We start from the raw sequence: 14,383 nt of genomic DNA, 5'->3' as shown, positions 1-14,383 counted from the left end.
TGGGAAGGTGTCTTGGGGGTGCCCCTCACAGAGCAGAGCTGCCCTGGGAGGTCTGGGGAAGGGCCTTTCCTCCCCAGTCAGAGCCAGGACCAGGCATGGGTCTGAAAGAAGGGGAGGGGTGGGCAACGGGGGGTTCACTGCGGGGCCAGGCGGGGGCACACAGTGAGGAAAAACCAAGGCCTTCAGAGACCCATCAAAGAGCTGCTGTGTGAAAGAGGCAACCTTGGAGGGGTCACCCGGGTTCACACCGCCTGGAGAGGCATGAAGGCCCCATCTGATGAGGGCGGGGTGGGGGAGCGGCTTGGGGATGGGCTGAGGGAGGGAGCGGCCGGCTGGCGGGACAGTAGCTCTTCCAGCGCCAGCTTCCTGTCCCGTAGGGCGGAGCTCCAGGGAGCGCTCTTCTCGGGAGAGGTCCTGTCAGTCTGCCCGTCATGGTCTGGGTGTCTGGACCCCTTTTCCAGGAAGAAGCAAGTTTCCTCAACCCCCCATCCCCATACCTCCTGGTCCAGAGTCAAAGGCCAAAATCAAGTCTGAGAATGGGATGGAAGGAGGACTCGGACTCAAGTCCTGACCCGGCCCCCTTTCTGCCCTGACCCTCCGCTAGCCGGATCCCCACCCTGGGTTTGTCTGCTGGCTGCTCCTCCGACACTACCCCCATCAGGTGGGCCTCTGCCTTTGTCGAACTTTCTGTCCCTATCTCCTTCCTCCCTGTGACTCAAGTCCCAACCTGTGGAGGGGGAACCAGAGACTGATGGGGATCCCCGTTCCCATTCCTACCTGAGCCCACTCACCTTCTAGAGACCTTGCTCCCCTCCACCTCCAGTGTGGGGGCGTCTCAGAGTCCTCTCTGCCCTGCCCACCCCCTCCCAGGGCCAACAAAGGCACCGGATGCCTTGCTGTTTTGCCCTCAGTATAGATTCCAGAGGCCTTCACTGACTTACCCCCTCAGAGTGTGGGTACCCCCCACCCCACCTCAGCGAGCTCTCAGAATTCTCTGTTTTCCCCCCAGCCCAGTGTGGACTCCCAGAGTTCTCCTCCGTGAACTCCCCAACGGGAGTCCTTGAAGAAATGTACTTCTGAGGGAACTGGGGGGGACGGGGTGGGGGTGGGGAGTCATGGCTCAGGATGGGGGGGTCCTCGGCTTCTGGCTCCTCCTTTGGGGATCAGGCTGGGCCCGGACCTCTCTTCTCAACCCCTCCTCTCGACTGAGGGGGCTGCTGTGGCGGGTGTGTGAGCTGGAGGGGGATGGGAGGGGCAGGGGAGGTGGGGGAACCGGTCTTGTGTTGTTCTTGGCTTGGAGCCCCCCACCCCAGGGAAATCCTGACTCTGTGGAAAACTGAGCAGGCAGTCAGGCAGGGGAGGAGGAGTTGGAAGAGGAAGAGGAGGAGGAGAAGGGAGGAGGACAAGGGGCTCTGGGTGAGGTGGGGGCAGGGGCTCCTCTCATAAATCAATCCCACCAGCTCTCAGGCCTGACAAAAACCAGAGACCCAGGGTCCTTCGGGGGCTGGGGCCAGGGAGGGGGCATGCAAGCCATCTGAGGGACTGTGGGGGAGGAAAGGCCGAAATGAGGGGCAGCATCCTGCTCAGAGGCCCTGCCTCAAGAACCCCCAAAACAACAGGTGTGCGTGTGTGTGTGTGTGTGTGTGTGTGTGTGTGTGTGTGTGGAGGCGGGGGTCTGAGAAAACAAGTTAGGAGTACAGGAGCTGAAGCAGGGTGGCTGTGACAGATTGATGGGTATGGGGGTTTCCCTCTGGTCAGCTATTCAGAACATTTTTATTGCCCTGAGTTCTGGCCTGGTTCAGCTCCCGAGGAACGGTGTGATTTCAGACAAGCGTTTGACCTCTCCAGGCCCCTCAGTCTCCTCAGATGTGAGAGAGTGTGTGATGGGCATGGGAAGTGGTCTGGCCCCACTCTGCCAAGCCCTGACACTGCACCCCAGCCCTTCTCGGTACCATTGCATGCAGCAAAGAATATTGCTCAGGAGCTGGCACGACAATAGTTAAAAGAGTCAAGGTGCTGCTGTTTGATAGCTGTGATCTTGGGCTGAACACATAACCTTTCAGAGCCTCAGTTTCTGTATCTGTCAGATGGGCCTCATAATGCCTCCTTGGCGGGGGCTGTTACACCAGTGAGTATGACAACCCATGTTAAGTGCTTGGGATGGCAGCTTCTTCGTTAAAGGCTGTTGTTTATTTTGTGTCCACCTCTTGAGTGTTTGCAAGTTTTAGCCTTCCAAGGATAACTATCAAGTGGCCCCAGCTCCAAACCTGTGACACAGAAACGCTTGCAGCCTGCCCCCCTCAGTATTTCCAAGGACTCCTGAGATTTCTGTGCTTCTCCTCCCCCCGCCATCCTGACCTGGCTGGTGCCCTCCTGACCCACTGCTGCACTTAGGATACAGGGACTCAGGGATGTGCCTTGTGGGCCATCACCAAAGGTCTCAGCTCTGGCAGGATGATGCCGCCAGCACGGTGCAGCCAAGCACATTCTCTTGAACATCAGCTGCTGTCCTAAGCTTTAGTCCTGCTGGTCATTGGCTTATTCCTGCAAAGAAACAATGCCATTTTCTCAATCCTTCCTCTCTAGGTACTCCTCTCAATGTCTTATTTCTGGCCCTTACTCCATCCCCATTCAGATCCCTGTGTTTTTAAAAAATATTTATTTGGTGGCACTGGGTCTTTAGTTGCAGCATGTGAACTCTTAGTTGCAGCATGTGGGATCTAGTTCCCTGACCAGGGATTGAACCTGGACCCCCTGCATTGGGAATGCAGTCTCTGAGCCACTGGACCACCAGGGAAGTCCCCCCTGTGGTTACTGTCAGAGCCCCTGGGGATCTCTTTGGGCTTCCCTTCAGTCCCAACTGGACCTGGGCCTTACCCGGTTCAACTAGATCCCTGATATGGTACATGGAGACATTGCAACCAGCAAAAGGGGCCAATTTTTGACGTACAGTATGTGCCTCTGTGAGAATGCCAAGGGATAACAGTATGTTTGTATCTTAGAAAGTAGTATTTTCTTTGCAACTATATTATATGATTATTCCCCAGGAAAATCACTTTCGCAAACCTGCCTTCTACCCTCAGCTCCCCTCCTTGCTCCCAGGCTCACCTTCTTCTCCAGGTGTCAGGACCCTTTCATCAAGGGAAACCCACAAAGTATGTTTTTGGATGGTTAGGGAGTGGGGAGGCAAGGGTCCAGGCCGCTCCAGGTCTCTACTCATGAGTCTGAACAGACACACTGGACTGGGCCAAGCCAAGGGCTCAGCTTGGGGAGAATTGGGAGGGGAGGGGGTTCCCCTTTCCCAGGAGGCCCTGCCTTCCTCTGGGATTTCATACCCTAATTCAGCCCCAAGGGTCCATGCCTCAAGATAGGAGAACCATGATGGAATCAGAGGCCTAAGAAGGCCTGGACTTCACTGAATGGCTCTTATAGGGACCAGACCTCCGATGTCTGAAGGTGTGGACTCTCCATGGAGAAGGAAGCCTGGAGGTGAGGGGCTGGCTTACAGGCTCTCAGAGAGAATCTTGACAAATCTGTCTTCTCCACTGGAGGATGGGGTCAGTACAGGCATGCCGTAGGAGCACTTTGGTCTGCTGGGCCTGCTGCTCTTGAGAGGTCTCGTCTTCACATGAGTCGCCCCCAAGCTCTAAGGAGTCTAGCCAGTTCAGCTAGGACTGTCTCGAGAGACCATTTCTCAGACAGCAGGGTCCCCACTCGGCAACCTGCATGACGAGCAGGCAACCAGGCTCTGCTTGACCATTTCCAAGGACTGGGCAACTCACAAGGTAGCCCCTTCCAGGTTGGGTGGTTGAGATGATTGAGAAGTTAGAAATGGAGCATCTGACAAGCCTTCAAGGCTGGTCCCTCTGTGGAAGTGAAGAGGGGTCGGGGAGCACAGCTGGGATGTCTCGGGAGGGAGATAAGGCAGGCTGCTTGTTTAGGGTGAGTCCTAGATCCTGGGGAAAATGTTCAGGCCTGGGAAGTAAGGGACAGGGTTTGAGTCTTTGCTCGCCATTAACTAATAAGGGAATCCTTTTCCCAGGGCCTCAGTTTCCCTAACTGCAAACTTTATGGGATAGGCCTGGGGACTTCTAAGTGCTCTGCCCCTGGCAACGGATGCTCTTCCACGAGTCTATGAATAGTTGGCGAAGAGGGATCAGGTCTTGGTCCATGGGGGCTGGGCTGGCGCGAGAGAATGGGCCTTGTGTGGGACTGGACAAGGTTCCCTTTCATTTCGCGAGGCTTTGGCAGCAGCCCAGGGCCCACAGACTCTCTCTCCCGCCAAGGTCAACCTGACCCTGACCTGGGGGCACCACTGCCTGGGGCAGTTGAGGTCAGGAGTTGGTGACTTGGGAGAAGGAGCCCAGTGCAGAGGTTCAGACTCCTGTCCTCTGGCTGGGCTGAGGGTCTGAGCAACTGTAGTTCTGTGTGTTGGAGTTTCTGAACCTACCCAGGGTTCCACCCCACCCTCACTGCAATCTTGGTGGTCCTTGGAAAGACCTTCTCTGGTCTTGGCCTCAGAGAAGCTTGGTATGGAATCCAGGCCTGCCACTTACTGGCCCAGTGACCTTGGGCAAGTCACTGCCCCTCCTCATCTAGAAGTCAGGGCTGCTCAAGCTACTTTGGAGGTTGCTAGGGAGATAAGACACCTGAGCAAGCATCACACCCATCCATGGAGTGTGGCTGTATCGTTACTGGAAGCCCAGCTGATCGGAGACAGTGACAAGGAACCAGAACCAGATTGGACTCGCTTCCTGCTGCCTCAGCCCTCTGTCTCATGGTCTGTTTGTCCATCAGAGCACTGGGGGCTTCCAATTCTCAGGCCCTAAAATCTGTACAATTTAAAGTAGTCAAAACAAACCCTTCACTCAGCTCACGCAGAAAGGGAACAAGCTCCTGGCCGGGTCTAATGGGTTCCAGGTGTGCATTTGTCCTGCAGCGGCTGAAGCAGCTACGGTGGCTGTGGCTGTGACTCTGCCCGGCTGGCTGGGGGGTTCAACCGGGCCAGACCTTTCCAAACTGGCCTCCAGCCTGTGAGGAATGTAGAGTGGGGCCAGGCCTACCCAGTAAGGTGGGACAGCCCACCTTGTGCTCAGGAGCCTAGAGTTCAGAGCCAGGAGGTACATACGTGGGCGTCTCCCAGCCTGCTTCCCCACCTCTCCCCAGAGCCCCCCCACCGCCCCAGTCAATGCTGGGCACCTTGGGTGAGTCCGGCCTTGACTTCAAGAGGTTCTGGGGTTGCTGAGATGACTTTCACAGACCTGTAAAACTCCTTCTCACAGAAGGTCGACCATGGGAGTGACCTCCCAGAGAGGCTCAGGGAACCAGGTGGGAGCCCAGGGGGCAGGAGTGAGGTTTCTTTAATTACCATTATATATTAATTATCATGTTATATAATCAGAGTGACAGTCATTATTTATTAATGGTGAACCATGGGGCCAGGCACTATATTCAGTGCTTTTCATGCATGAGCTCAAGCACAGCCATACATGGCTAGGCTCTTGTTCTCTCCTGCAACAGAGAGAGGACAGGAGGCTCAAGGGTCCCAAGAGCCTTGCCTGAGGATCACTTGGTCAGGAACCTGCTGAAGTGGGGTTTGAGCCCAAGGCTGTCTGACCTGAAGGCAAGGCCCATCCCACTCTACCACACTTTTCACAGGCTGGTCCAGTCTGTCCCTAAAGTGTCAGGGAGAGTCCAGGAGTGCACAAGCCTAAGTGTGTATGCAGGACCTGGTTAGAAGGTTCAGTTCAGTTCAGTCACTCAGTTGTCTGACTCTTTGCGACCCCATGGACCACAGCACGCCAGGCATCCCTGTCCATCACCAACTCCCGGAGTTTACCCAAACTCATGTCCATTGAGTTGGTGATGCCATCCAGCCATCTCATCCTCTGTCGTCCCCTTCTCCTCTTGCCTTCAATCTTTCCCAGCATCAGGGTCTTTTCAAATGAGTCAGCTCTTTGCATCAAGTGACCAAAGTATTGGAGTTTCAGCTTCAACATCAGTCCTTCCAATGAACACTCAGGACTGATCCTCTTTAGGATGGGCTGGTTGGATCTCCTTGCAGTCAGTCCAAGGGACTCTCAAGAGTCTTCTCCAACACCACAGTTCAAAAGCATCAATTCTTTGGTGCTCAGCTTTCTTTATAGTCCAACTCTCACATCCATACATGACCACTGGAAAAACCACAGCTTTGACTAGATGTACCTTTGTTGGCAAAGTAATGTCTCTGCTTTTTAATATGCTGTCTAGGTTGGTCATAACTTTCCTTCCAAGGAATAAGTGGCTTTTAATTTCATGGCTGCAGTCACCACCTGCAGTGATTTTGGAGCCCCCCAAAATAAAGTCTGCCACTGTTTCCAGTTTCCCCCTCTATTTGCCATGAAGTTATGGGACCAGATGCCATGACTTTAATTTTCTGAATGTTGAGCTTTAAGCTAACTTTTTCACTCTCCTGTTTCACTTTCATCAAGAGGCTCTTTAATTCTTTGCTTTCTGCCATAAAGGTGGTGTCATCTGCATATCTGAGGTTACTGATATTTCTCCCAGCAATCTTGATTCCAGCTTGTGCTTCATCCAGCCCAGTGTTTCTCATGATGTACTCTGCATATAAGTTAAATAAGCAGGGTGACAATATACAGCCTTGATGTACTCCTTTTCCCATTTGGAACCAGGTTAGAAGGTAGTACAGGGATTTTTCCCTGGAGTGATGCCAGAAGCTTACACCCCTATCAGCTGGGCACACTGTCCCCTAGTCCAGACCCAACCCACCCTTGCCCCCAGCTGCCTCACCCCCTTACCTCTGGACTGGGCACCGCCTCAGTGTGAGTTGGGTGGCAGAGGGGACACTCAGTATTGGGCCACCGTGTAATCATTCCACTCCCACTCACATCAGCTGGGCCCTCAGGGACACACTGGTTAGTCACTGCTGGGGAAGGACTGGAGACCCACCCCAGGACTGCAGGTGCTCTGGGGCATGACAACCTCAGCCCTCCTGTTTTGGTAATTATTAGTAATAATCATTTTGAGTTTCTATTGTCTCAATAATCTTCCCATACAAATAGACCTCTTGTTATAACTTCTCAAAACACCCTGTACTCTCCTTCCTAACACCAATTTGTAATTTTAAATTTATTTACATGTCTCTTTGGTTAATTCTGTCTTCTGGCTAGACTGCAAGCTCCAAAGGGTAGTCTGCTTTCTGCTGTAGCCCCAGTGCCCGGCACAATGCTGGCACATAGTCCACACTTCACAAATTTTTGTTGAAGATATTTATGGATGAATGAGTGAATTGGAGGCAGTGGAAAGCTAAGAAGAGGTAGGGCAGGCCACGGAAGGAGGCTAGGAAGGGGGAGAGGTATGAGGATGAAGATTTGGAGTTTCTCTATGGAGCTGGGTGGGATGGCATTGTTGGTGGCCCCTGAGAAGCCAGGCGTGGATCTGAGATGAGGTGGCTAAACTCTAGGGCATGATCACCTGCCTGTACTCAAACTGTCTGTCCCCCACGCCCCCTCCTCCAGGGGTAGGAAATCAGGGGGAATCTATGCATGCAATCTTCTCTTACATCTCCAGACCCTCAGAACCCAGAAAGGCCACCAGTCAAAGTTTCTCCCCCTTCCACAGACACTCAAAAGGGAATTCTTGAAGGATTTCAGTATTTGGGCCACTCGGGGAGGTATGGAGAGCCAATCAAGACTAAAGTCACAGGAAGGGACTTTTCCCAGCCTGTGTCCCATTCCCCTGTGTTCTTAGAGCTGTTGAGCTCATAACACCCTCTCTAGCCCTCAATCCCCACTCCTTAGCCCCAATATTCTGGGAGTGTGGAAAGGGAAGTCTTTAGGAAGATCTGGGTTCAAAACTAGCTCTGGCAAGTTCTAGATGGGAGACCTTGAGCACCCTTAGCTCCCCCAAGCCTCAGCTTCCTCATCTCCAGAAGGAAGGTGATAATCTCCACTATTAGTGTTGCTGAAGATCGTGTGTGCAGAGCTATTCCAGTGTGCAACACCAAGGAGGCACTCCGTGAAGGGCAATTCCTGGACTCTCATTCTTGCTCTGCCACCAACGAGCCATGTGATCTTGTTGAGATCTCGTGAGAGGACACACCACCTCTCGGGCTCAGCTGCATCTGTCAAACAGGAGGGTTGGATCAGATCATCTTGAAGGCCCCTTCCAGCTCTAACTTGCTTGGTTCTATTCTGAGCAGGGAGCCCCACCTCTGGGGCAGGGGCAACAGGAACATTCTTTCAGCTCAGATTCAACCCAGGCACATGCCTGCCCAGCCCCATCCCGCACATTTAGCCTGGAGCTGTTGCCAAGTTGGCCGCGCCCTTGGCACCAGGCTATTCCCCAACCCCTCCCCCCTTGCCAAGGCCACAGGTGTGTGGCTCCATTCCTCTCGGGTGGTAGGAGAGCAGGAGGACAGAGGAAGAGGATGGAGGAGAAGAGGGAAGGGTAGCCTGGCTGGAAGAACGTAGTGAGGGGGTAGGGCAGGGCCTTGAACCCTGTGGAGTTGATTCCAGCGCTGCCACTTTCTAGTCGTGTGGGTCCTTGGGCAATTGGCTATAACTTCTCAGAAGCCTGTTTCCTCATTTATGACCAATAATAATAACAATTTCTACAACCCCATTGGATTGCTGTGAGATTAAATAAGAATATATGTCAAGTGACTGGTATTCTGGAGTTCTGTTCTCGGGGGTGGGGGAGTGAGTGTGGGGGTGTGGAAGGCTCACACATCCTTTCCTCAGTCCCTGGGGAGGAGGAGGTTTTTGAAGGCATATGCCGGCGCTGGGGCGACTTTCCAGCGGGCCTGCGGACCTCACCCCGTAGGCTGAGCCCCCTCCCCCTGGGCTGGCAGCCTGGGGTCCGGGGCCGGGGAGCCCCAGTCCGCAGCTCAGGGGGGTAGGCTGCGGCCAGAGCCAGCCCCCCCAACCCCCACCCGCACCGCCTCTGCCTCCGTGCTAGCGTCTTTGATCTGCAACCTTCAGGGGGATTAAGAGCCTGAGAGCCCCTCTCCCCGGGGTCCCCCTCTCCCCGCCGGCGCCCTCCCTCCGGGCTGACCTCCCTGTCGGCGGCCCGGGCTAGGGGTTGGCTCCGCCGCCGGTGGTCCCCGCTCCTACCCGCCGCGCCTCCGGGCAGGCCACTGGGATTACAGGGGCAGCGGCCTCTGAGGGCGGCTTCCGGGAGCTTTGGGGTAGGGGGGCTGCTGGGGCCCTGGGTGGGGGGGGGGGGGGGGTGCGGAAAGAGGGGAGGAGGCTGGGGAGAGGGTGGGTAAGGGCCCCGGCGCCTCCCGGCCATTTTGGCCGGGGAATCGGAGTAAAGTGTTTAAAAAGAAAAACTCTCCGGAGGAGGACGTAACCTTTTCTTAACATCTGGGGCTCAATTAGCTAATGACAGCAAAGCCTTCTCCGGTGTCGCTGACCCCACTGCAGCAGCCCCGCTCCCCCACCCCCGGTATTTATACAGCTGCGGCCCCTCGCTGGGACGCGGGGCAGGGGGCTTGGCTGGGTTATCTCGGCGGAGATCCACCGCCCACCCCAAAAAAAGAGAAAGAAAAGGCTTAGCGCACGGTCCCGCCCACCACCCCGCAGCCCTCCTCGTCGCCGCTGGCTCTCTTCCCTTCCCGCTCGCAGCTCTGGTCGCTGCCTCCGCCTTCTTCCTCCGGCCGCCTCGAATCCCTGTGCTTTGCCGCTTCTGCCCATTTCCTCACTCCTCCACTCTCTCCCCCCTTTCGTGTCCACCACCCCCTTGCCGGTTGTCTCTCTTTTCGCCCCTCTTTCTCTGTCTTTTCTCCCTCTCCCCAGCGGCTTCCCCACTCTTTCTAACTCTGAATAGCTCCCTTGTTCCCCTCTGGGTTCCTGTCTCCCTCTTATTCTACTGCTTCCTCCCCACCTCTGTCTGTCCTTGTCTCAATCGCTGAATGCCTCTCTGTCCTCCAAGAGGTGCGTCCTGCCCTGGCTGCCAGGCAGACACTCCTGAGGGGAGCCGGCCTGCTGCTGGGCGCGCTCTGGGCCAAGCATCTTTCCCACTGCAGAGCTGCGCAGGCCTAGGGCTGGGCGCTTGCAGACTTACCTGGATCCCCCGTGTGGGGAGTGTGGGAGGGCCGTTTTGAAGGCACTAGCTCTTTCTGGTTAGAGCCAGAGGGAACCCCTAGGGGCTTCCCAAGATGCCTGGCCACTCCAGCTTCTGGAATCTCGCCCTCCCTGCCACTTGCTCACTGCCACCCAACACCAACACCCCCAACACAGTTGATATTTTGAATTCAGATGCAAGTGCAGACACACACTTTCCTCTTTGTCTTTCTTCAGCACAGTTAAAACAAGCAGGAATCTTTTAAAATAATTCACTAACACTAAGGAAAAAAAGTGGTAAGTGCAGAAACTAAAAATAGCACAAAAGAGTCCTGCCCAGAGACAGCAGTAGGGTAGCAAAGAGAATAAGGTTTGGAATTAGGCTAGATTCAACCTGGAACTCCATTGTTTAAACAATTCTGTAATCCTGGGTGAATCACTTGAGCCTCAGTTCCCTCACCTGTAAAATGGGGATAATAATAATTAAACAATAATGAAATTCTTTGCCTATAAAACTGCCTATAGTCAGTGCAAGGTGAAGTTCTTTCGTTAGGACATTTGCTTTTTATTTTCTTGGAGAAAATTTTGCAGTCTATGGTTTTTCCAAGAGAATAACATTTTCCAGAATTCTGCTTCCTTTTATAAATACACTTGAAACTCTCGCACCCCTTGCTGACTCCTCTATATAAGAGAGAAGGCTTCAGATCCCTTTCGGAAAAGAGCTCAGGTGGTTAGCGTTTGCAAACACCCGGGTGGGAGGAGTTCCTGAGCCCTGGGGTTGACTCTGGGTAGGACCCTTTGCTTACAGAATCCTGGATGCAGAGCCGGGTGCCTGGCGTACAGGCTCATGAATCTCCATGAGAACCAACCGAAAAGGGTACTGTAGGCCTCTTTTACACCCGGGGAGACGGAGAAGCAATTTTCTAAGTACCACTGCTATCTCGGAGTAGAAACTAGACTGGACCCCAGGGCTCTATCCTCTACAGCCCAGGAGGAGGAGGTCTCCCCACCGGCAAGGGGTCGAAGAGGGAAAGGTGCGGGGACACTTTGGGCAGGCCGCACGGGCCAGAGGGGCACAGCTGGCACTCTTTCTGGGAAGCACTGGTAGGTGGGCTCCACCCTCCGACCCGGAGCCGCCGGGCCCTGGGTGCTGAAGGGAGGGGGAGACGCTGGGAAGAGTGTTGAGCCCCGGCTGCCGACGCTGGACTGGCTGCCCGCGCGCCGGGCTCGCTGCCGGCACCGGATGGAGAGTCCCGAGAAGGCTTAATTTGCAGGAAGACATTCTCATCAGATCTCGTCTCCGGCAGCGGAGCGCTGCTGCCGGGGGTCGGACGGGGCTCCTCTCAGCACCCCTCCCCCGGGCCCCGGCTGGGCGAGAAACCGAGCTGGTGGTAAAAGAAACTGGAGCCGCGGCGCCGGGGCGGCCGCGAGGGGCTGGGGCCTTGGAGGGCCTGGCTGCCTCTTGCCAAGGTCAATCAAGCCGTCCCCCGCTCGGGAGGCGCGCGCTAAATGCGCCGGGCGGCGAGGGGCGAAGGGCCGGAGGTAGGGGGCCAGGGTGGGGCAGGGGCCCGGCCCCGATGGACGCTTTCCGCCCCCTCTCGGGGCAGGTACTCTGGCTTCCCCGGCCCGGGGGAGGATGGAGTCTGGGTGCGCGGGCAGGAGGCTGGGACCCAGGCTGCGGGGTGTGACCCCCTCAGGCGGAAATAGAGTCCAATTAGAGACGTTTTTATGCTAATATGCACCTGGCTAAGCTTTTCTAGGGCGGAAAAAGTGTGTAGTATAGAAGGGAAGAAGTTCCAGAGAGAGGAAAGTTCCGGAAGCACTTGATTCCGTGATAAAAGGCTCCAAGGCTCTAGTCACCCGGTTGAGTGGCCTCAGGGAAGTTACTTGAAGATGCTATTGGGCTTCAGTTTTCTATTCTGAAAAAAGGGACACGGGTCTAATTTCTTCCCAGGCTGGTCATTCTCAGCAACAAGGTGGAAGTCCAGCCCCCAGGTTGCTCTGGAGGCTGGAAAGGGGACGAGTTTCGGGAGGTGTGAGGTGTATGGCAGAAGGCAGAATCTTGGGCGTTGCAGAGCATCCGGAGTCATAAAAACCAAAGACACATTTCCAAGGGCCTGTGGCTAACTGTCCCCACTGTTAGCCACTTGTCAAATTTGCCCACAAGTCAAAGTGACGGGCCCCGGGGGAAGGAAACTGAACAAGGGTCCCCGGATTGATGGCAGGAGGTCAGAAGGAGGAGGGTTGGTGGTAAAAGAAGATGGGAGATGGGGCTGGGCAGGAGGGTGGAGAAGTGGGTGTTTTATGGTAGGACCCGCTTGAGCTTAATTATAAGGTTGGGGTGGAGGGGAGGGATGGATTGAAGATGCCAAGGAGAGAAAGGGGAGTTGATTGATGGGGTCATGTCCTGAAGCAGGTGGAAGGGTGGGAGCTAGACCACAAGTGGGAAGGAACTGGAGACACTTTGGGGTGGTAGGTGGTGGGAGGAGGAGAGGATGTTTCACCTGGAGGGAACACACTTCATTGGCTTTACTCAGCTCAGTGGTGGAGGAGGCCTCAATGTGGTCATCTAGTGAGGAGTAAGAGTGGACATGAGAAGAATTTACCTTGGGGACGGAATTGGGAGTAGGGTGGGCAGGATGGAAGGGCTGTTGAGCAAGGATGCTGCTGAGGTTGGAGTACAAGGATTTGAAAGCAAAGTAAAAGAAATCTTTGAGGAGAGAGGAGAGCACTGGCATTTACTGAGATCGCCTTATGTCCTTCCATTCATTGGTTCATTTAATTCCCTACCACACAGTGCAGTAGGTGTTATTAATACCCTTTTATGGACTGGGAAATGGAGGCTGAGAGTGACGAGGATCTTTGCCCAGGGTCACATAGCTGGCAAGAGATGAAGGCCTGATTTGAACCCTGGTCTTTCTGCCTCAGACCGGAGGCTGCTTCCATTTTGCTCCACTGGGCAGGAGCTCTGACCCTGAGGCCTCAGCGGTTCTTCCTTCCCCAGGTGTGGCCATCCTGGGGCACTGACCTATTTGGCTGGAAGGAAGGGCCGGGCTTTTGATTCGTGTGATCTGTTCTGAGCCTGGCTGAACTTGCAGGGAACTTCCACCCTGCTGAGATGAGCTGGGGGAGTGGGGGGAAGAGTGAGCTTTTTTTCCCCTACATGAGACCAAACAATATATATTTTTCTGCAAAACACCATTTTATCTTAATATTTCTGTATATACACCTGTTTTAAAGTTGTGTACTCCTCCTTTGTATGGTTATTCGGTTTATTATTTACTTTTTTCTTACCATTGGACGTTTATATTGTTCCCACAGTTTTGCAATCAGAGTGCTTTAGTGCATAGCCATCCTTGTAAGAATATCTTTGAGCAGAAAGAGGTTTTTCCACAGGATAGATTCCTAGAAGTGGCATCAATGGATCAGGGAGATGCTTGTTTTAAGTTCTTATGAATAGTACTAAACATCCCTCCAAAGAGGCTGTATCAATTTACAGTCACTCCATCAAAGTATGAGAGTCCCCATTCTTCTGCGTCCCCATTCTTTCACAGCCTTGCCACTGAGTATCATATAATATATATACATATTTGCCAATCTAGTGAGCAAAATAGAGTCTTTCACTTTTGTTTCCATGTCTGTTTCCCTGACTCTCTGCAGCTCAGTCAAAGGCCCTTAGCTGAAGAAGGCATTGTTTTGAAAACCTGAAGACAAGCTCAAGAATGAGTAGCAGAGATGTAGGGCAGCTCTGAGGAAGACCTTAATGTCAGTGAATGCTATCAGGACCTAGATAAGGGAGGCAGCTCAGTTCCTTTCTCTGAGCACATTCCTATCCTCCGGGTGGATCAGATATCTCCTGGGCACTGAGTGAGGGCTGGCTTGTTGTTGTTTAGCCGCTCAGTCATGTCACTCTTTGCAACCCTATATGCACTGTAGTCCACTAAGCTCCTCTGTCCATGGGATTTCCCAGGCAAGAATACTGGAGTGGGTTGCCATTTCCTTTCTCCAGGGAATCTTCCTGACTCAGGGATCAAACCTGCATCTCCTGCATTGCAGGTAGATTCTTTACCACTGAGACACCTAGGAAGCCTGAGGGCTGGCTCCCAGGGCACAGGCTACAGGAACAAGCTAATCGGCTGCACGGGCAGAGGAAGGCAGGTTTCAGGGAAGGCCCAGGAATGAGTTCAGCTCCCTGAAAGAGCCAGGGAAGATGAGGGTCGCCAGGTTCTGAGTGCTCAATGGAAACTGGGAGGTCCATAGGCTGAGGAGGTGAATGATGGAAAGAAAATAGGACTTCAGATTTTTGACTTAGCCAAAGT

General features: G+C 54.1%; 1 long non-coding RNA gene across 1 annotated transcript; it reads right to left on the bottom strand.

Annotated features, from left to right (window-relative positions):
• Nucleotides 1-7,253: 7,253 nt before the first annotated feature.
• Nucleotides 7,254-10,197, bottom strand: LOC139034654 (uncharacterized). The gene is made up of 2 exons (XR_011487147.1): nt 10,066-10,197; nt 7,254-8,122 (listed from the first exon to the last, which is right to left on the bottom strand). It is a non-coding gene; the product is annotated as an uncharacterized lncRNA (long non-coding RNA).
• Nucleotides 10,198-14,383: the final 4,186 nt, after the last annotated feature.

This window comes from Odocoileus virginianus, chromosome 4 (assembly GCF_023699985.2).
Source record: "Odocoileus virginianus isolate 20LAN1187 ecotype Illinois chromosome 4, Ovbor_1.2, whole genome shotgun sequence".
NCBI classification, from domain to species: Eukaryota; Metazoa; Chordata; class Mammalia; order Artiodactyla; family Cervidae; genus Odocoileus; species Odocoileus virginianus.
Note: the sequence above shows the minus strand (reverse complement) of the source record. Positions and strands in the feature narration are given on the sequence as shown.